We start from the raw sequence: 24,010 nt of genomic DNA on the forward strand, positions 1-24,010 counted from the left end.
CAGTAGAACGAGGGCAGAATTTATCTCTTCAGGCATTCAGCTTCACAAATATCTTTTGTTTTCTACCTGCAGCCTCTGTTGTGAGTTACTGGAAACTATAGAACCATTGCCAAAATCCTTTCTAATCAGTCTTGTACAGAGGAGATATTACAAACAGTTAATCTCCCAGACATGTAGAATAGTGGAAGTAGTACTTTCTAATTAGAGATGGAATCGCCACTCAGGTAGCAAGACAGACATTAAGCCACCTTCTGAGCAGAAGGAAATGGCTCCGTGTCAGAAAACCAGCTTAAATCAGCTGGAAATATAAGCCTGGAGAATTGAGTTGGTGGACTGTTTTCGTAAAGAACAGCTCTTAGAGTTTTTCTAAGTGGGCTGTATTTTCTTAGAAACAACAGGAAATACTGAAGGGATATGCTTTAGACAAACACTAATTATTCATTTTAATGCAGGAGTATTTGCAATGAAGGCAAGAAATTCTGTGGGAGGGTAATATAAAAGGTAAGAGCTGATATTATAATCGGGCTCTTCTGATGTTACAATCCACATATACTGCAGGGGGAGTGAGGAGGATCTGATGTGAAATTTGCTTTGGGAAACAGCTGAACCTGTGGATGTCAAAGCTTAAGGAAAACAATCAAGAGTTTAAATCAAAATGGGAAAAGCTTTTTCATTTAAAGTATGGAGCCCTTTTCATCCTTCTCCCTCTCCTGTCACCTGCCTTCAGTTTATTGAAAGATTTAGAAATACAAAGAGGCATTTACTGTAGGTCACATCTCTACCACTTTGCTAGTAAAAGGTTATTTCTTCCAGAAATGCCACTACTGTAAGCTGCTGCTTCAGTGCTCTGCCCTGTGCATAAGTCCCAGTAAAATGAGAACATATCAGTGGAAGGCGATAAGAACTGAAATGTGGATGGAATTGGTCCCAGAAATTGGAGAATTAGACTTCTAATCAGAGGGATTATTTTATGTCACTCAAGACCTTAATTCTCTCACCATTATCCATGGTGGGAAATGCCTCCTGCATGTCTTCCCAATAAAACCAAAAGTGCAGTAGGGAGGACAGTGGTGTCTGAGGGCTTGAAGTAGCTCAGGGACTCTCCTGTGAGTAGGCTGAGACAGAAAAGAGTTCTGTGGTGTTTTTTTGGCTCTCACTGGCAGAAAATACCTGCTTGGAAACTGTCTAGAGCCATTAGCATTTCAATCGCATTAGTATGCTTCCTTCATGCATGTAATGACAGCCATTGCCACTGCTCCTCTTAGACTTAGAGAGAGGAAATAATTATCAAAGGGGGAAAGGAGACCTCAAGGTCAGGTTTCTATTTGAATGCTTCATATTCCAGACACTAGCAGTGACACAAGCTCTGGGACCTTCCCTGTGAGCCTCGCCTGCCTAAAAATAGGTGTCTTGCTGGTAGAGAGCAGCACATCCGTCGTGTCCTCCATGTAAGTAGAGGAAATTTAGACATTTGCCTAGATCTTGTCACTTCTAGGTGGTTCTTTTGGGATGAACGATCCCTTCTTTTGCTTATTAAAACCAATTTTCTCTGCTCTCAAGAAAAATGTGTCTTTCCAAATATTGGAGAGTTTGATACCAATTTCTCTATGCCCAGCACAAGACAATAAGACTAGAACTTGCAGTTCGATATCATAGGCTGATATTTTACACAGGATTTACAGCTAAGTAAATTATTTGAGAAGATAGTAAGACTCAAGACTCAGTTTTCCTGTTTGGGGCTTTGTCCAGTTTTTTAAATCTGCGGAAGGTGGTAACAAACCTTGATATTCTGAAACATGTTCAGCTTCCATTTTTCAACGTATAGAAAAATGACATACAGAGTGTGTAGGGGGGAAACAGTGCCTAAAGCATGTTGTGTGGACATGAAATTGTTTCAGTTTCCTATATGGCTGCAGGTCGTCAGCTGTACTGCACAGAAGGTTGTGATGGCCTTTTTTTTTTTTTCTGATGCAGTTTAAACCTCTTTTTCCTACGCTATTTCAAACTGCACTTTCCCTAATGATTGCTTGTCAGCTGCTGTGCCCATCGGCTGGAACTAGATATTTCTCTATACATCAGTCAGAGGGAAGGGAATTTTAAGGAGAAGAAAATGCCAAACAGAGTTTTTGGCAGTTTTTTTGTGGACTTCTTCATGCTATGTCTTTCTCCCTTCCTTTTGTCTGAGGAGCAGTGGATATTGCCTTGAAGATCTGGTGTTGTTTATACTTATCCATGTGGAATAGCAGGGCTCAAAACATCACTGATTTTACCATTGTGCTCTGAGAGATGTGCTCTGAGGATAGGGACTTGACATAACATTTCTTTTCCTGTCATCTCTGATGGTGCAGATGCACAAACGAGGTTCTAGCTGTTTACTTGCATGTTAATTTTAAGCATAATTAGTAACACAAGGGGCGCAGGGAATTAGCGTTTGACAAATGGTAAAAGATACATTTGGTACGAAAGTGAAGCAGCATTTGTTTCTAAGCTCCTAAGAGGCTGTTCCAAGCTAGGAAGGGAAAAAGAAAACAAAGTTGAACTACAGGCAAAGTACTTGAGAGTGTGTCCTTTCAAGTACTCCCTCCTCTAATTTGAAAGGCTAATGACTGCAAATGTAAAGAGTACTGATCATTTGTCCCGTATTTCATTTACTAGAAGAACAAGAACCAGCTTGAACTTGTCTGTGCTTTCCCCAAGGGAAGACATGGGACTAAATTACAGAGGAGGAAACATTGTCTATGACCTCTGTGCTGGTTACTTCTCCCTCCTAAAAGCAGTGACAGTACCTGTCCAGTCAAGTTGGTCAATGGACAGAGACATTTACATTTTAAAAGGTTTTAAGACATTTATACTCTTCCTAGAAGCTTTCTCACTTTTATCTGTGGGACCTTACCTTCTCCATCAGCCATGTAGGAGCACTGTGTGGTGCCTGATGTATTTTCTTTTAAAGGCTGTGTTTGTGGGAACTGTATCTTTGTCCCAAGGCTTTCTCATACTCTTCTTTTGGTGCTGTCCAGGCATGCAGGACTACAGCACGTTATTTACATTTTGTAAAATAAAAGTAATGCTTAAGAGTTTAACTTAAAAAAAAATCTGTAGCTCCACCAGTCTGAATCTACCTGTCCTACTTTGTGTTTGCTTTCTCTTGCATCGTAAGTGAAGTGCAACACAAAGCCAAACTTTGGCAATTAAGAGAAGTGCATTTCTATTGAAGGATGTGCCTGGCCTCCCTGAAGCCAGTGGAGAAGGTATGCCATGAGCTCCAAGGAGGAAAGACTGAGGATATTACCTTCACAAAGCTGGCCACCATCTCACCCCACTGGCCTGTTTGCAGGGTGCAGAAATGAGCCAGAAACCTTGTGTTGGGATTTAAGTCTGGAATTAACTGAAAAGGGCATCCCATATTATTTTCTCCACCAGCCCCTCCATGATTCCTGCTAGTGAAATTAATGGCTTTATTCTAGCCCCACGTTGGTTGAACAATGAACAGCAGAGATTGTTTTCTCATCCCTGCCTTGCAGCTTCTAGGTTGTAGGAAAAATGGCTTTAAGGACCCCTGCCATTCTGCTTCACCTCAATCTTTTCCCTCCTAATTTAAAAACAGTCTTTGTGAAGAATTTTACCTGCTGTTATTTCTAAACTTAGATTGCAAAATGGTGCCAAGGGCAGTTAAAACTGATGGAGAAAGTAAAAGCTGGTGTGAGGAGTAAGACTTGTGTACCAGCACTAAGCAACTACATCAGAGGACCATATTTAACGGCAGCTCATGTCGTATTGCTCATGTGCATGGAGGTGATATTTTACCCCTTTTGTGCTGAACTTGACATCTGCTCACTTGGAAATGGGAAGCACGTGAAGCAGTGCCTTGCACTTGCAAAGTATGTTAAAGTTTCGTATCTCTGTTCCTGGGAAGACTGCAAGCTGTCAGCTGGACAGCCTCAGTAGAACACGATGGCTTTTCTCCACAGCTTGCCTTTGATTTCTGAGTGACTCTGGAGGTCAGGCACTTGATTCACTATTGGAGGAAAAGACTGCAAAAGTTCAGTGGGATCAGGTGAAGGTTGGGAATTACCGCGCAGCTCATATATGGAAGCTAAGAGGTTGCAGTTCCTTAAGAATTTAAGCTTTGAATGATTATCTCTTGTCTCAGTACTTCTCACGTGAAGCTTCTCTAGGGTCATCTTGGCATCCGGAGATCCTTGCTGGTTTTATTTTATTTAAAATGTCATTCAGCAACGCTGATGAGTGAAGGCATGTGGAGAGGACACACAGTCACCCGTGCTGAAGGTTATGAAAAACAACTCCATGTCTCTCATCACTGGAAAGGAATCCTTCAACCATCGTCTTCCAAAACAATTTGCTTCTTAGTGCATTTGTACCATTGTGGGAGCATCATGTAGAGCAGCTCTGTGAAGTCTGATTTGCTCTGTGTTGCCTGGACTATTCCTGGTTGTTACCTTCACCTGTGCTCTGCAGGGAATAGGAAATAAACTAACACCGTCTGGTTTTGCTCATCCCTTCCTCTTGTAGAGGCAGTAGGGACGACTTCTGTTTCTCCTGCGCTACAGCTCTGTCATGGAAACTACCGTGGCCAGTAGCATCAATATTGTGGTCCATGTTTGAAGTCCGTGTGGCTTGTAAATCCTGCCGATGTGTTTTCTTTTTCTTAAGGTATTTTTTCTTTTATTTTTCCTTTTCCCTTAGAAAAGTACAATTGATACTGAAAAGCTTGTGACCTTGAGCCCTCTTCATTTTTCTGCTACGGTGGAAAATACTTAGAGAAATTTTGCTGTCTCTGATAGTGAAGTGAATTTACTGTGGACTTTCTGAGTGGAGTAGTTGACCTTGCATATGTCTCCCTGCATTGCCTTGGGTGAACCAGTTGATGCAATTTTCATTCTCCTGCTATACATTTTTCCTGAGAACCCATATGCTTTTCCCTGAAACAAAGAGGAGGCACCACATTGCTGCAACAGAATTTGGATTGGTTCCCAAGTGCCATTAGTCTATTTCCTGTTTACTGGGAGGTACCTTCCAAATCATTGACTGAAATAGAAGCAGGATTAATACACATCATACACTTACAAGCAATCTACCTCTCAAGTCATACTCTGCCAGTGATCTTTATTTCTCTTTTTAAAACCTGTTACATCTTACAACCAGCTGCATGCTGGTAGTGCATTCTGTAGCTATTTATTGATAAATGTAGTATATGGCATGTGGAGGGAAAAAGCAATCTACAGCCACCCTTTCCTTAGTTACGTAAAAGCAAAGAGGCCATTCTCTGTTTTGAATGTACCAGCTTTAATAAAATTAAAAGGCATAGAGAGATTTCTCCTTCAGACTGAAGACAAATATTTTCTGCCTTCTACCAAAGATGGAGCACAAGGATGCTCACAGCTTCCTCAGAAAGGTTTCGTGAAATCACAGGGAGGCTCTCCTTGTCATTAATCCAAAAGACATCAGTGCAAATCCTGATTCTCAAACCAGATCTCACTGATACTTCTCTCCCTTTATCAACTCAGCTTTCTCCTTTCTCTTCTAGAGGCAGTTTTCCAGATCTAAGGCATTACATGTTCTGGTTATATTCTCTGTGCATAGAGTATGTGATGGTGTTTCAAAAAGTTTCTGGACCACTGCTTCAATATTTTTGTTGTAATCTATTTTTGTCATCTCCACTTCTTAGCATTTAACTCAGATCCTGTAGCTGACCTGACTAATTCAATGAAATGTCGAGATGAAAGTCACAGACCCATTTTGTTCCACAGATTGAATGGCACTTTTATTTATTTTTTTATTTCATTTTATTAGTATTATGTTACTGTTATTATGTTAGTTCTGCACTCCATATGCCTGAGTTTTGTATATTTATTCTACACAGGAGATAGAAAACATTAATACAAAGCTGTTCTGTTCAAGTTTTCCTGCATTTTTTGTGTAAGTTCATCTTATTCCCCTCAGACAGAATTACAACTCCATTTTAGTCAATGACTTTCCCATGCATTATGTTTTCCCTTCAGGGAAGGAGTTTGTATTCTTTCTTAAGCTTTATGTTGAGATCTGTCCTATCCATTTTGATTCAGAGAATGAGTATGGATGATTTAGCTTGGAATGATAGAATATCCTGAGTTGGAAGGGACCCACAAGGATCATTGAACCCGGAAGGAAAAATACCAAGTTTTTCAAATTCAGAGGACATTTCTGTTCAGTTTGTTACTGAAACCCATCCCATATTCTACTGTCTGGGACTCCACACAGGGGTATAATTATTTTCCCCCGTATTTTATGGCATATATACAACTGTTAGTTTCCCTGCTGGTGAATGCAGTGTTATTTTCAATATTGTCCATTCGTATCTTCTGCATTTTCCCAAGTTATTAACAGCACAAGATTTCTACCTAATTCTAAAAAAAAAAAAGTGGTATTTTCTTCTTTGGTTTGCAGACTGCTTCCTCACTTGGTGAAAACCCAGCAGTCTGCACTACTACTTTTCTACTACAGCTTTATTTTAAGGGAGATTTTCTGGTTCTTTGCTGTATGATCCCACTGGTTTTGGCTGGTTGCACTCTTGTCTCCTCCAAACACACATATATGACATTAGAGTGCTGCTAATCAAAACAGTAGGTGAATACCTTGGTTCTGGGGGATGTGAATAAAAGAATAATACTACAAGGAAGGAAAGACTAATGAATGAATTTTAATTATTAAAATAGCTTCCAGAATAATGATGCATTCTGTCTTTCATTGTGTGATATTCAACTACTAGAGAAAACATTACTCTTGCATACTGCTCTGTTGTCCCCACATATGCTCCCTTTTCTTCTTCCTACTCAAGTACCACGTGTTTTTCTTCTGCAGCTCCAGAGAGAATCGAGGTGGACTAGGAGCAAGAGCAGTGGAGGATTGAGGCTGTGTGAGGTTCTACCTGTTAGAAGGTTGTGAGGCTTCCTGTGATGAGTGGGCTGACTTTCTGTGCCTGTGTGTACATATTTGTGTGGGAGAGAAGGATTGTCAATAGATCAGGGTAACAAAACCTTCTGTTGGTGTATGCTCTTTTGGGAGGGAATGACTAAAATAGCAGAGTAACGGAGCTGAAACTATAATTTTGGCAGAGTAGGAAACGATCTGAAAGAACCATCTGTTAATGCTAAACACTCTGCAGACCAATGTTAGAGCAGGCTGATCTTTCTAATTACACCTTCCCCTGAGCCCCAGTCTTACTTCTGACAGTGCTGCTGGACCTATACAGCTCATAGCTAACCATCCTTCATATGAGCTCAGAAAGGCTGTGTTATCTGCTGATATCTTGCCTTCCCTGGGGCAAGGTTAATTTGCATTCACATTTCTGCTTTTTGTATTGCTGTCTCTCCGTATGCCTGGTAATTTTCCATTGTCTCTTATCTAGATATAACCAGTACCTTTTCTTCCTAAATCTTCTGCTGTCACTGGTAGTGCTCCAGAGGTGGACATAAATCAGGCCTAACAACTTTTCTGTCTCTGTTGTAATACACCCGGCTACATTAACTTCTGTGCAAGAGGCCTCATCTTTCGAAAAGCATCACTATATTGGTATATTTGAGGCCTTATGAGAAAGGCCTGGTGATGAGGGAGGGAGGAGAAGTGGCACATCCCACCCAACCTTCGTACTCTTTTCTCTGAAAGTACTTGTGTTTACTGACACTAGTCATGAGCACAGAGCAACTTCAGACAAGAAACTCAGCATGTGCTGTGAAACAGGAAATTTAAATGAGCCAGCAATCAGCAGTAGCTGTAATAGAAAAGTAAAGGAAATACTGCTCTCTTTCCATGACACTAGCATTGAAGACAGCAAGCATGCAGAGTGCCACAATACAAACAGGGGGGTCAAACTGTCTCCTTCACGAATCTGCTCCTGCCTTTGCTGGACCACAACCAGCCTCAAACCTCACTCAGCCCAGAGGAAAGCTCTTTCCCTCTCCTTCTCCTTTTATAGCAAGAACTAGTCCTGAAAATCTTGGGAGGTCAGTATGTGCTTCAAAAGTGGCTATGGATTTCACTGGGCTGTTGTCTTTTGTTTGTTTTTCTCTAGATATTTTGATTAATATCTTTTTAGGAGGCACTGAGTAAGCAACCATTAAAGAATGAAAAACATATCAGTGTCTTGATTTATAGTAAGTGAAACAAATAATAGCACAGTACTTCCTTCTCTTCCCACCTCCACTGTCTGCAGATATCACATTAAAAGAGTTCAGAGTCCAGGCCATGCTTTGCAGAATATAGTCTACCTTGCAGTCGTGCTGTGAACTGGTTTTTTTGGGAGGAGAGATTCCCCTGGGACCTCTCATCTCATTTCAGTCTTCACACTCCAGCTTTTGTTCTTCTAAGCTTAGGAATGGACTGGACGGCCATAGCAGTCCCTTTCTCACAGACTCTTAAGTCAGTCTTAAGTCTTAGGCCAACATCAGAAAGCATATTTGTCTCTCAGAAGTAAAATCCTGTTTATGTTTCTACGTGCTCTCTCAGCATTCATCTGGTATTGCAACATCATTATTGTGTTCACCAGTAAGAGACAGCTAAAAGATTTTACTGTAAAAATATTTACAGTCTTCCCACACATGCACAGATAACCATTGTAGGGCACTTGTCTCTGTGCCTCCTAGCAGCTTGATTTGGGCTTACTGGAAGCACTGTTGTCCCCAAGGCAGCATGGAGCATGATTATGATGGAGAGGATGTTATCTGAAGTTGTGCAAGGACTAGGAAGCATCAATTAATATCCCAGATGTCTCTTGTAAACTAAAATGCCTGCAGTTTGTCAACACTGGAAATGATATCTCCATGTCTCTCCAAACTCACTGATGACAAAATCATCTAATTACAGCAGACTACCAGAAGAACATCTCCAGTAGTACTCTCAGCACTTATGTTAGAGAAATCATGGCAGTTGCACGTTGTGAATTATTTCCAAACTCAAAAAAAAAAATAAATCAATAATAAAATGAGTGGGTAAAAGTGATAGATTAAAACGTGAGTCTCAAAAAAGTGAACTGAGTTCAGTAAAGCCAGGTAAGATATTATGGTCTCTTTTTATATAGCTCCCCATAATCTTGTTAATTTTAAATCCTGATATCTCAAAAGCTTTATATAATGAGATCACTTAAGATAATTAGGTATGTGATGCTGATGTAAAGGAAATTCCAGCAGATATCGTATTTAAACTGATAGTGAATTGCTACTGGTACAGTTCTTGGAAATTGGGGTTGGGAAGAGGACAATTATTGTAGAAATTTTGTTGGTGTTAGCTGGTAGTTACATAGAACCATCCTGGTCTGTTAAATGCAAACCTGTTTCCTTGGAAATCATGCAACATTTTCCTAGCAAGGATATCACCTGGCATTTCTGCTGGTATGAATCTAAAAATAATTACATTCTCTTCAGAGAAGAAGAAGAAAAATAACATATGTGCCAGTACATGTGGAACTACAATTTAGATAGGACTGTGTTTCAGATGAGAATAAAACAGATGTAAATAATCAAGGTCGGACTCGGTTTGGGGTTTATGGTGTTTTCTTGCAGTTCTCCCTTTAAGACCACTGAGGATCTGGGGAACATGGGGCAGTGATGGATGATTACAGGAACCTGTAGGACCATGCCAGATTTGCCTCTGGAACTTGCCATCAACTCCTGATGGATCTGGAGGTCAAGCCAGAGCTATGAACAGCCACAGAGGGTGGCCTCTTACAGCCCAAGGCCCAGTTTCCTGTGGCGCTTAGCTTGGAGGTAATTCCAACAAAAAATTGAAAAAGTCAAAAGGGATTTTCCCTGCAAAACTTTTTCAAAACAGATGCTCGAGAGGATAATCTTCCTATAGGTTGAATTTTTTGTGTTGTCACTCCCTGTGCTGAGGTGCTAGGAAGGCTTCAGGCTTGAGGGCATTCTGCTGAGATGTACAACAAATTCAATATTCATCTTTGGATTTTTGATGACATTTTCAAAGTAAGGCGCAGCAGTCCTGCCTCTGAGGTACTGGACAATAACAACTCCGTGAAGGATGTGGGTTTTTTTGATGGTTTTTTTTTTTTTTTTGCCAGAGGGACAGAAGGCCGTAGAACACTTGCACAAGCTTCAGTGCTCTACAAAGGAGAGGTCGGTGAGGTTGACTTCTTCTTAAGGCTAACACAAGCCTCTACACAAGTGGCCTTTGGCTTCCCTTGTAGCAGTCTCCAGAAGTAATTCAGGGAACTTTACCTCTCAACTCTGTGTAAATCATACTCTGAGCAGCCCAGAAAACCAGGACATGGTGAAAACCAGGAGACTCCTTGGGCACAGGAATTCCCTCATGGCAAACGCTACCTCCTTGCAAGTGATTTCCTCCTCTTAGCACCTCTGTGGCTGCTGCTAATCACTGGTGTTGGTGTGACCTAGCTGATTGTCAGCCCTCAGAGTTTAAGAAAATACGCTGAATGGCACTATCTACACAACTACTTTCTCTTGCTGTCAAGTTTCATACAAACTGATATTATCTTGTGGTTTTGTTTTTTTTTTTTGGAAGTGAGAGTGCTTTTTTTTATACCTTTGGAGACTTAGATTCACCTCTTGGAAGATAACTGAGTCTGGTTGTCACTGAACTGAGCTTCTTAAAACAATTTGGTTTGATTCAGTGCTGTTCCATGAATTCAAAATTATTCTTTTATTTGCTTCACGTTTCCCCTAGATTGCTTGAGCACCTTCAAAAGCAAACTTCAGGTAAAAGGCTGATGTTAGATTGCCAAAACATTGCGTTCAGTAGTGTGGGTGTTAAAAAGATATTACAATCCATTTCACTAGTGTTAATAAGGGCAGTTAGGGTTGTTTAGCTTGGAAGGAGCAGGGTGGTTTTATAAGCCTAAAAGCTACTGAGTTATGCAAGTAGAGAGATCATTCTCAAGCGGGGTTCATTTAATTTATTATTTACATGTGAGCTTCTACCCTGGACAATAAATATGGAGAATGTCTGGGTTGGGAAAGTTTTGCCTTAGAATTACTGACTTAATAATTAGAATTGTGGAAGAGATTTGCCTTCTTTTATCTTGGTCTCCACATAAGCTCAGCTTATTTCTATTAACAGGCTGTTTACAATGAGCACATGCTTATAAGGAAGAGAGAAGCATGAACTGAAATCCTGATTTCAGTAACAGTAAAACTGCTGTTTGCTTGAATGGAAGAAATTGCTTCTGGGACTTGTGGCTGAGAGTGGCTGCTGTGGTTTACTGTTACAGTAATAAGTGATTTACTGTGTAAAAATATTCTAAGACATTAAAAATACCCTATTAAAGGCCAGGTAAAAAGGTTGTTGGAAATTAGAAGCTGAAACTTTAGTTCATTTACCTAGCCATAAAACACTACTCTGTGTGTCAAAGCAGATGAAAAAGAAATAGCAAAAATAACTGTGTTGGGAGCACTTTTAGTCCTGGTTAATATGAGACAATGAAGCTTAAACTTTTTCATCTGGGATGAAAATAACTCTTATTATACAATTCTTGCTGTGGGCAGCAGTGCCTGTAGATGGTTGCTGCAGCTCAGCCAGCTCATGGTAGCTTTTCCTCAATAACCAGAACCTAAAAGAATACAATAAAAACACTGGAAACTTCATACAGCTCCAGGGCTACTGGTGGGACTTCATGATTATTCAGAAGATCAAAGCTGCTAGCCCTCATCTCGTATAACATCAAGGAGATCCCTTACCCCCATAGGTGTGTAACAGATGATCAAAAGCTGTCAAGATTTTTCTGTCAATATCAGCTGGTCTAACAACAAAGCCACCTTGCTCTATGCTTCTCCTGTTATCCTTGAAACTCTATAGCATTATCACCACTATTTACGTTTTAATGTATTAAGTTTAGGGAAATATACAAGAAAGGGAGAATTAATCCCCTATCATGATGGTCTGATAGAGGATAACCACCCTGCTAGGGCAGTGAACTAATGATACAGCATTTATTTTTCCATTAAGAGTATTTAAGTTTGATTTGATTAAATACTGCCTTTTTTGTTATCTACTACTTGGCCCTGATCTGATTCCCTGAAGTCTTGCAACTTCATTCTTGGCTTTATAAAACTCCAGAAGAAAACCATTCAGTAGGTAGTAGAACCTGCCCAGAACTTCCTTCAATTCAGTTGAGACACACTCGTATCTTTGAAAATTGACTGGCTGGTCCTTCCTCCTTCATAGCTTGCTGTGACTGCCCTTTGCTGGTCTCTCTCTGTTCTCTCTTTAAAGTCCGACTTCTCATATAGGGGGAGATCAACATCATCTTGACTCCTGCTACCAAGGCAATGACTCCTTTTGTATTATTGAAACAGTTAACCAGTAAGCTATTCATGGTAAACTATACCATTCACTAAGTAAGGGATAGGCCTTAAATAATTAATGCAGGCTAGCAGAGTAAATAGGTATTATGAACTGAGAGTGAATGAAATCTAGTAATCTGGAGAGAGCTTCAAACCCTTAAAAAAAAAACTAACAAAACACCTCCAGAGAATTACTTCTTTTTAATGTAGGGACTGCTGGACAGATAACGTGTAATACATATGCATGCTAAACAATCTGCCAATACTGTGCAGGTTAGGAGGAAAATGCTGATACAACCAATATTGAATATGTACCAGAGTCCAAATCATTCAGATAAATGCTTCCAAGCATTTCATGATTCATGCACAGCTGTTTCTAGCTGCCATGGAAGCAAACCATGTCATACTACAAACCTGAGCTTATTGTTGATTAAAAAAAAACCAATGCAATGGTAATTGATGTCCCAAAAGATTTTTCTCAAACAATGTTGAAGGGAAATGGTTCAGACCATGAATATTTCTTGCTTGTGATGTGGTTAAAATACTTATTCAGATCTTATACAATCACTACAGTTGGAGACTCCAAAAAGTTAGGGCCAGGACATAAATTCCCCTCATAGTTACGCAGCTTTTTTCAAAATAAAGCTTTGGATTTCATGAAAGCCAGTGTTGTTAGTTTCAGAATTTTCAAGAAAATATTGAGAAATTTTGTAAATAAAGATTTCTTGGTATTCTCTCCTGACATTTGCTTGCAAGAGTTCAATAAGTTTGCATGTACCGTTGAAATTGCTTAAAATTATCCAACGGTTTAGCGCAATTGCTCAAACTGTGATCAAGAACAGTATTTCAGTGTGATTAAGTCAAGACCCAGTTTTACTGAATCAATGCATTTTGAACTCAATAGAACTGCTCAGGTGCTTAGAATTAAGGACCAAAATTATTTCTAAAATGGATAATATCTGGATTTCATGGTTAGTTTATTAACCCAAATTTTAGGTGCGTATTACCAGATAATCCCCTGCGAGAGTCTCCAAGAAGGTGGTTTTGAGTCTGTCAGCATTTAATTTAAAAATTAAATAGTTTTAAAAAAAGGAGTATTTACTGCTCCCACACAGAGCAGTTTATCTTTCTGAGTCCTCAGTGGTTCTAGAGGATAGAAACTCTTACCGACAGTTGAATTATTGACATCTATGTTTGGACCTGCCCTGCTGTCTGAACTGAGATGTGCTGAATATGTTGGTGATTTAGCCTACTTGGAGTATTTGAGTTGCTACATAAACTCTATCCCATAGCCAGCTGTGTCCAGAGAATATTAGCTTGCACTGTTTGCAATGAGAAGCAAAGCAGGATTCAGACTTACACACTTTTCTACTCTTCTCCTAATACATTTCTGTTCAAAGTCCCATTTGAAAATATAGACACTCTTCGTCTTCACAAAGTAAAACACAGATTCAAATGGCAACACAACAGCTCTTCTAGTTCATATCGACCATTTGGGCAAATATTCTATTGGATGCCTATTCATGAGTACCTAATAACCTCGATAGAAATCCTGAGACTCCTGGGTTGCACCCAAGGTAAAATCTGTTTTCTTAAATTAATTCTATTCAAGGTTTCCTTTGAAGTCCAAAATGAAAATAATAATGTTGTCAGTGTCCCTGGAAAGCATGAAGAGACAGCTTTCGAGCTAAACTCTGCAGCTTTGGCACTTACTGATTATGTGATAATTCCCAATAAGTCTCTTACAGTGTTATTCTGGAAATATACACAAAAGGATATTCTTCAAAAGAGGGAGCATAAGTGGTGTTTATAAACAAACAGTAGGTTACCTGTAGGTCAATATTTGGAAAATTTTAGCTTTTTTGGAGGACCCCTTTCAAATCAGTTCTTATTCCTTGATTTGTGAGGAAGAGTTGAAACTGAGAGAGAATGTTTTTCATTTTGGATTCTGTTGGGAGAATTCATAATCTTCTGTGAAGAAAATTCGGGGATTATATCTGACAGGCTTTTTGGTACTCAGGAGTAGCATTTGCCAGCTTCACTGAATATTTCATGGCTTTTTTCAAAAACATTTAAATGCAGTTCACTTTTGTTTATTTTCAGGCAAAATTAAGTACCTACATAGAGGACTCACTATCTTTTCCTAAATGTATTTTGCAAAGCTATTAAATATCTTTTTTTTGACAGTGCTTTTGTGTCACTTGTCTCTTAATCCCAGTACATTTTTTATTTGTCAGACGAAGGAACTTTGTAAACATAAAATATTTAAGTAACTCAAATGCAGTGCTGTGCATGATAGTAAAATTATAGAGAGACATTCAAGATGTCATTTCTTGCAACTGCCAATACAGCTTTTAAACTTGGAAGAAATTATGTATTCTATAATGATCTTTGTGTGGTCTGTAAAATGTCATAATTTGTCACATTAGGGCCAATGGAAATAAACGGGTTCCAGGGTGTCAAAGCCATTTAAAGTCCTCTTGCTTGCTGCTACAGTGACTTAATCTTGTCTTTTTATTAGTGGGAGTAAGTGGATTAATGTAAGTCACTTGCTGAATTCGACCCTGAACTCATGCCTTGATCACATTCTCTCTGAATCTGGTTGGAACAGGGCAGTCATAGAATCATAGAATCATAAAATGGCTTAGGTTAGAAGGGACCTTAAAGATCATCCAGCTCCAGCCTCTGGGAGGGGAAGCAGGATTGTGCTCCCAGGCATGATGCTGGGACCACCAGTGTGCATTGGAAGTGCGTAGTCATTTTCTCTGAGTGGTACTGAAAACAAATATTCTTTTCTGAACAAGGCTGACCTTGTACTTGTACTTGGAAACAGCAGAGGGGCAGCTTTTGTGTGTTTGTTCTTTCAAGTAGTGCAAACTCAGTGAAAGGGTCTTGCTTCTGTGCTGGCACACAGATGCCTCTGGTGTGATCTAGATTTGCTGTAAACAGACTCTGGAGATGGGATTTTTGGGGAACAGATGAGTTCTTAAGGCTCAGCCTTGTCACTATGTGCCCCTTGGGACTCAGCGGCTCATAACACTGAGCGGTGCTAGTGATGCCCAGGGAGCAGTAAAGCAAGGAAAAAAAAAAAATCAAACTCTTCTATTTCAATTAAGATAATGGTTAGTAGATCAGGGGCTGTAACTGTTAAGTGCTGTTATTGCCCTAAGTGATCTGCAGAGACTTTGGAGACTCATTTTCCCCCATTGCAGAAGATACAGCTATGAAACTGTTTCTCTGAAGCAGTCGCACATGTTGGGCTGTAGCAATGCTGCCTGCACTACTCCAGTTCCGTGCAGTGGAACGTCTTACTGATTGATTCACTAATGTAAGGGAAAAGCATAACAAAATGGTGAAAAGAAATGCATAGAATTAGTACAGAGTCAGGTGAATAAGGGCTTCCTTTAGATTACCTAGATGTCCAGTCTGCACAGGACCTAAGTGCAAGAGTCTTCTTATCATGGAAGTTAACTGTGAATTGCAAAATGTAAGCAGTATGGTAGAGGTACAGCTACTGAAGCATGGCTCAGGTTTAGCAAGTCAAACAGGAGCTACATGAATCTACCCTAAAATATACTGAACTACCTCAAAGGAAAACCCATCTGTATGCCCTTTTCTGGAGAAGCCGTAGCAGAAATGCCTTGACTTCTGAGAAAAGTTTTGCTCATCAAATAGTAACAGAAAACCAGTATCTGGTGACAGTCCAAAGCTCCAAATCCATCAGGTAACATTTAGGAACTCAGCATGACAAAATTCGCCTTCTTACTCAAGTTACTTAATGTCCGTTTTCAGACATGTTAAATGTGATCTATCTTGTTGACAATTCAGAGCTGTGACAGTGAAAAGCAGATGATGATATAGATAGTGCTTTCTCTTAGGTGTAATTAATAGTCTAGATTATGAAATTCCAGTCAATTACCTCTCTGTGACTTTGTAACCACCACCAAGGGTAATAAAGGTTTATTCATCAAGCAGAACCTCCATGACAGGAAGTGCTTTTGTTTTTCCGAGTCCAGAACCTGGTTTATTTGCAATGCTAGTGTCACTTTCCAGACTTGGTGGCTGAAAAGCCATATCACATGAGTTTTTGAATCAGTGTGAATTTTTACCTGTGCTTTTGGCTACATGTAAGCATATGTTAGTGCCATCATGTGTTCTGATATAAAAGAAGACAAATGCATGCAATGTCTGGAGGAGTATTAGATAAACATATCCACATTTTTAAATGTAGGAGATTAATATGGACATTTTAAAAAAGAGTGACAAATGTATATTCCCTAATTCTGATTGTGGTACTACTGAAAAGCATGTTGTAAGCAAGGGCTCCTTCATTAAGAAGAAATCTTCAGATTCTTGTCTTCCTTCCAGCCACATGTTGAAACATGGATCCTTTGGTAGTAACTCAAAGTAGACTCTTTATTACTGATCTCTTCTATTTCTAGCTGCAAAAAGAAAAGTCAAGGAATGGGCCAACGGACATTTGTCTTCCCAAGAAATCTCTATGTATATTGAGGTTAACTTCCCAACAAATGGTTGAACATCACTTACTAATGGAAAGTAGAGAATAATTTTCTCCATTTGATTCCATGCAGGTTTGCCTTTTTTTTTTCCCTCTCTCATTGAGCTACTTAGTATCTCAACCTACGAACTTTTCTCTTTTTCATTGTATTTTCTCCTCCTGTCCACTTGAGGAGGGGACTGAGAGAGCAGCATGTCGGGTTGGTGCTTAGCTTCCCACTGGTTGTAAAACTAACACCATCAAGTAATGCACACGAGAAAAATGTTGTTCCAGTAATGCTGGAATATGCTTAACGTACCTTTAGTCTATAATTTCCTCTAAAAATTCCTTGTTGCATTAAAACCTTGGAGGAAAAGTTCCTCCTTTCAAAACCATGAAAATTCTGTAAGTTGCTCAGTGACTTAATCACTCTGCAAAGCCTGACTTTCCAAATTTGGTGAAATCTTAATGTAAGAGGAAAGTTCAGAAATGAGAAGTCTCTGAAGATGAGAACTACTATGATGAAGTGTTTGAAGACAGATTTTCTGGCGGTTTTTGAAGTCACAGGAGACAGAAATTCTTAACTGCTAGGGAATTTCTCTTGAATCAGACTCCTAGCAGAACATTCAGCCAAAGTTTTGATATTACTAAAGCTATTGTGAAAGATATAAATGTGCACCCTGGTTGTCCTATAGCACAACAAGAAACTATTGCACTGTTATACGTTTGCAAGAATTCTCACAATTTTCCTCCTGACTGCCACACTGGATTCTCATCTTAACTGGTGATTATAATTTGCTTCTGTGGTAGTGATGTTTGCTTTTGAGAGTTGCAGCAAAGTAGTTGGGTTTATGTACTTTTGATCATGTTATGGTGCTGCCTAGAAAATAAAAAGGCTTTGGACAGCAAAGTAAAACAGCTGAAACCATTGGTAATTTGATGTCTTTACCTTTCCTCTAAATGGTTCACTGATGTTTCTGACTTTAACTTGTGGACATGTGAGCATGTGGGGCATGGCTATTATTTACCTCTGTGTTCTCATAAAGAAAAAGTTGACATCAGTACGTACTAAAGCTCTTCAAAGGTGCTTCCCAATTGTGTTTCTATGCCTTTAGTGTTAAAATAATAAAAATAAAAAAATCTGGCAAAGTTAATTGCTTACAGTACTTCAAAACAGAGTCTGAAAAAAATGAGATGCACAGAGTCCTTGATGTGAATGGTGCTCCTTTTTTCACTTGCAAGATGGGCAGATTTTTTTGTTTTACTTGGCTGGTCTCCAGCCAAAACTGCCTGGCAGAAGAAAATGTTTTCTGACCCTATAGCCAAGTGCTGTAGATGCAGTTCTCTGGGAAACATAGTTGGTGATAAATGTTTTTAAAGTGTAATAAAACCAACACTCAGCTCTTGCGTAATGTTTCAATTTTCAGATTGTTCTTAAATCTAAGCTAACCTACCATTTCCCTGGGAGTAATATAACAGTTATTACTTCCATTTTACAGATGGGGAAGGTGTAAAAAAAAACACAAACCATAATGTTTGAAATTAGTAGTTTTAGCGTTTGTGGAAATTTTATGCAAAATCACAGGTGTGCCTGGAATCTGATATCCATCTTGTTCATTGTGATTTCAAAAATATCTTTAATAGAACTTAAGGGCTATGGCCTCTTTTGCACTGGGAAACTATCTAAGTGACACACTCAGAATTTCATTACTAAACCTTTTGTTTTTGGATGTGCACAAATATTTGTACACAGATATGTTTTCTCATCAGAGATGTTTACTAAGGTTTACCTTTCATGAGGAACTGCTCTTTGCAAATGAAGTTTGTTCCTTAAAAATCACTGTCTAAGCACTGTATTGGCTGTCCCTGTCTGCCTGCTTGATCTGTGCTAAAACAAAGAACTGATGATACCTTTTAAATGAAGTTTTTCATTGTTTTGGAGCTTTCAAGCTTTTGATGAAAACTACAAAATGAAAGCTTTCAGCAGTAAATCAGAGCTTTAGAAAAAGTTTGCCAAAAACCTGCCAGGCAGGTCCTAATGGTGGGTATGTTTTTTTTTTAAAATATATTTATTTTTATTTCACTGTAACTTCACCATTCTCTGCTACAAGACTGAATTTCCTATCATCCCCCATCTTCCCTTCTTGAAATCCATGAGAGCCAGGAACTTTACACAGGCCACTTTCCTTCCCATGATGAAAAGTACTTCATGAGAAACCTAAGGGACCTAGAGCATCTCTTCTTATCTTGAACTGGGCAGGTGATCTTCAGAAAAATGAATAGCATTTTGGAAAACTACAATTTTTCAAAACAAGAAGCATTTCCTAGAAATGTGTCTCTCTCAGAAGGATTTTATTCCTGGTGTACAAAAAGAGAAACCTATTTACTGTAGAATAGCCAGCAGATAATCTACACTTATATGAACAAAATCTGCTCAAGAAGAACATTTTAATTTTTCAGTGAAACCACTAAAAATGAGACTCAGCTGTAATGTCAATATCCCAATCGAGGTCATTAATTACGAAGAATTTTGACTTAGCAAATTCCATATTGGATGGCAAAAAATGTGTACTTATTTCTCAATTTCTAATGTATTCTTGCATTTGTACTCTCCAAGTTGGAAAGCCCAGCCCTTTACTTCTTACAGAGTAAAGATGGATAGACTGGATATATTTTCCAGTTCTGATTAATGCTGACTGTAGAGGTTATTCTCATACATGTAAATGTCTAATCTTTTAATGACTATAACTAAGTGGTTTATTAGGTAAGCCAGAATTCTCTAACTCTTTTGATTTACTAGGAATTTAAAGTAAAATAATTAGCCTCTTCTGTATGGAGAACAATTCTTCCTTTGGTATTCAAAGGGATGCAAATGAACCAGCAGCTACTCTGATGCAATTATGGCCTCGTAGAGGGAGGGTATGGCAGAGCTAATCTCCAGGAATAATGTAACTCAGAAAGGGATTCATCCTACCTTCTTACTGCTTTTCAAAAAATGAGGTATTTCATCTGGTCTTGTTGCCTAGGGGGCATGGTTATACACCTTCACATGCTTTAATCTCAAACCAGATCCAAAAGTCTCTCAATCATCAGGCCTTTAAAATCCCCCGTTCACCTGGGCTGGAGTCAGGTGAAGTGATTTTTGCACTTACTGACTACAATGGGAACCTGTGGGAAATGTGTGCCTTACATAGGTAATGTAGTCTGAAACCTGAATTCCCATTCAGCAGTATTTAGCAAAGGAGCAGATGTGAATCATGAGGATAGCAGTAATGCACAATACTAACTGCAGTCTTGTATGACTAGTTTCTAAGGCACAGAATTGTTCCTAACTCAAATATTCTGCTAGTCAGCAGAATGTATGGTGAATGCTTTTAACGTTATATATTTTACAACCTTCTGATTTCTTCCTAACAGGTTGCATGAACTCTTTAATAATGGGTGCAGGTATATTCTTATATGTAAAATAATAGCTCCATATTCATCATTTCACTAAAAGCAGGTACATTTTCTGCGCGGCTCATCAGTCATGAGGAGAGTGGGAAATAGCAACGTGACTGCAGCCTTATCTGATGATATTCTCTGTGAGTGCATGGTATGGTGGCAGCTGTCTGAGCATGTATACCCATAGCAGTTGTACAAATGGAAACCTCAGAGAGAATTAGCTAACCCTGACACAGACCCCCATGAAGAGAAATGTGAAGCGGCCCATGAGTTACAAACCTGCTTCTGCCAGCTGGTTGTAGTATATGTGTGATGCTTCTGGGGTGATTAAAAGCATGGCAGTATTCTGCAGGTGTTCTGGACCGAATGGATACCCTCTTGGGTAACCAGTCATTAAGGCCAATTGCCTTTGCACAGGCATTAAGAGGGAAAGAAGGTTTTAAGGAGAAATAGTCCATGGGGAGAGCAGGATCTAACAGATCAGAGCATCAAGTGGAAGGAGGTCTAGGTGGTACTGTGCAAGTAACCAGAAAATCAATGGACCAGGATGGTAGCAATATTGACATGAAGAATATGATGGGGTTCTCCTTCATATAAGAAGGAGAAATGAGACTGCACAAGATATCTACCCTGAAATAGACTGATATATATTAATAGTAGATTGAGAAGGTTGCCTCATCAGACAACCCAAAATACCTGGAGCAGCCAGTCATCTTCATTTCATAGAATTATAGAATGGTTTAGGTTGGAAAGAACCTTAAAGGTCATCGTGTTCCAAACCCCTGTCATGAGCTGGTTGACACCCACCAGATGAGGCTTGCCCCATCCAGCCTGGCCTTGAATGTCTCCAGGAATGGGGCACCCGCATCTTCTCTGGGGGAATTTGGCCCCACCCCAAAAAATACATTAGAAAGCATGTAATCCATTTTGGATGCAAAATAGTCCTCTTGTTTCTAATTCTGTGCCCTGCTGTAGTGCAACAACATTCTTCTCACTGAGATCAGTGATCAGATCTGAAAGACTTTGACATCCACTAGATGGAGATGTGACACTGAGGCTCTTCACTCTTCACACACATGATATTGCTCCTGTCCTGTAAATAATTTGATAAGGCAAGAATTGCAGGGGAGTTGAACTAGATGGCCTTCAGATGTCCCTTCCAACTCTAAGTTTTCTATGATTCTAAGAATAGATGGATGATAATGGTATAAATGGTGCCCTTTTCTAGTCTGTACATCAAAAGAGGTGAATTTTTGCAGTTAGTTGCACCTAATGTGAACCCAAGAAAAGCTGTCTTGGATTTCTGTCATAAATCAAACAGGACTTGATCCACTCTCTTTTTGTTCTTGTTTTCATTTGCCTTTGTCTTACCTGCCATCATCCATGCTCCAAATGCACCCTCATCTATGAGGTCATCTCTAAGCATTTCACAGATATTGGTTAATTAAAAACTCCTGAGCAGCTCTTAGAATGTTATATAAGGAAGGCTAATCACATGAAGATTAAAATAGTTTGCTTTATTTGTTTTGGATCTGAAAGATAAAGTCTACCTGCTGGACAACAAAGGGTGTGTGGTTATTAAAGCTGACACCAATGGTGATTTTGCTCTGGTGCAGATGAAGTTTCTCTACTGTGCTCATAGTAGCCTCTAGTGATGGCAGTCCACATCCCCTCCGTACCACCTATTCTAGGTTTTCAATATTCATACAGTTAGTGAGTTTTCCTAGTGTCTAAACATCCATTAATGTAGCGTAAGCCAGGCATGAAGAACGGTTTATTTATCTATTTTCTGTGTGTATCTTTTATGTTGTTAAAATTTGTTGTCTCAGTTTCCTCCTCCCAAATTGAATTGGCCCCATGCTTTGAGCTTTCCCCATAAATTTTGTCTTCAGGTGCTCCTGTTTTCCATTGTTTTTTTGCTCCCTCTGGTTCATGCATTCCTTGAACTGTAATGCTCAAAGCAAAGCATAGTGTTTTCTTAGGGATTTGACTGGTTCCAAGTTGCAAAGGAGAAACTCTGCTCGTACTTAAATTTACCTTGTATGTTTCATTTTAAATGTTTTCAAAACAACTTGACTTTTATTTGTGTTTACAATGTAATCCTCTAGAAACCCCATATCTTTTCTGTAGAACAGCTGCATAACCTGCTACATCCCAGATTTTACGTAGTTGAGGTCTTGTTGTAGTCTTTCAACATATGAAGGCAACAAGAAAGATGGAGAAAGACTTTTTATCAGGATCTGCAGTGACAGTACAAGAGGCAATGGGCTTTAAACTGAAAGGCAGTTGATTTGAATTGTGGATATAAGGGAGAAATTTTTTGTGATAATGGTGGTGATACGCTGGCACAAGCTGCCCAAAGATGTTGTGGATGTCCCATCCCTGGAGGTGCTCAAGGCCGGGCTGGATGGGGCAACATGGTCTGGCAGGATGTTTCCCCACCCATGGCAAGGGGTTGGACAAGATGACATCTGAGGATCCCTTCCATCCCAAAGCATTCTGTTTCCATGATTCTATGACGATTCTATGTTTATTCTGTAGTTTGTAGTAGTGTTCTGCATCATTTCCTTATAGCCCATTTTGCCAAGGGAAGAGTTCTATCAATTCACTACACAGAGATGCACAATTTACTAGGCTTAGTTCAGAGATGTGTTAGCCATAGTCACCACCCTTCTGGGTGGTTTAGTGTCCAGGAAGAACACACTTTTTTTTTTGCAAGAAATTTGGAAAAATATGTATAATTTTGGTTTTAACTGTTTTTTTTTTATCTCATGCGATATACATACATAGTTAAGCACTGACGCAGAACTGTTTTGGAGAAAAGTTCAAATCTGAAAGGATAATGGAAATTTGTGGTAGCTTTATTTTTCCTAGTTGAATTTTAATAAAGTCTATAGAAACACTCAGAATGGATGTGCTGGTATTTTCTGCAGCAGAGGTAGCAGACTATGCTACTGCTCACCACCTCTAGATCAGAGGTGAGTTACATCTGGGTTCTTTTCACATGCCAAGTTATTCCTGAGAAACTCTTACCATCTCTTTTTGTATGAGCCTGGAGATGTAACTGCTAGTTTCAGTAAGGCGTAGAAATTAATACATGAATAATATAGAAAATTAACTTAAGTCCTGTTTATGTTCTGCTGTAATGAACAGCACTTGCATAGTCATCATTGCTATATCACAGTGTAAGCTCTTAAAGAAAAAGAGAATTGGGAGTGTAGATCAATTTCCAATAAAAAAAAAACCAAAATTCAATCTGGAAGAAGCCAGTTCAGCAATTAAAGTGTCCTAAAACTTTTAATCAAAAGGCAATATTGTTCCCTCGATGTTTATGCCACATGTTGTTGCTGTAGATGCCTTAGTGTGACAGCTGTCAATTAATCTTTTAGTGGAACAAAAATCCTACAACTGGTCTTCTGCAGCCTCCACCTTTGTTTCTGTCTGAGTTCTCGTTTGGTTGTATCCTCTTTCCTGGATGATAATATCAGCACAATGGAGCAAATACAGCTTTATTCTCTGAGCTCCTAGGGTTCTACATGGAGTCTGCTGGCTAGAGGTAGTTTCAAGTACCATTCCTACAGTGCTCTCACAGGTGTCAATTAAAAATGATCCTAAAATATGTTGTGGAACACAGCCTGAGAAGTCTGACAGCTGTGTTATGAAAAGTAGGAAGATCAGCCTTCTCCCATAATCATTTAGAAATCCCTGGTAACGCAGCATTTTTAAAGAATGATATGAATGAATATAAATAACATGCATT

The sequence above is a fragment of the Numida meleagris genome, chromosome 2, assembly GCF_002078875.1.
Source record: "Numida meleagris isolate 19003 breed g44 Domestic line chromosome 2, NumMel1.0, whole genome shotgun sequence".
In the NCBI taxonomy this organism is placed as follows: domain Eukaryota; kingdom Metazoa; phylum Chordata; class Aves; order Galliformes; family Numididae; genus Numida; species Numida meleagris.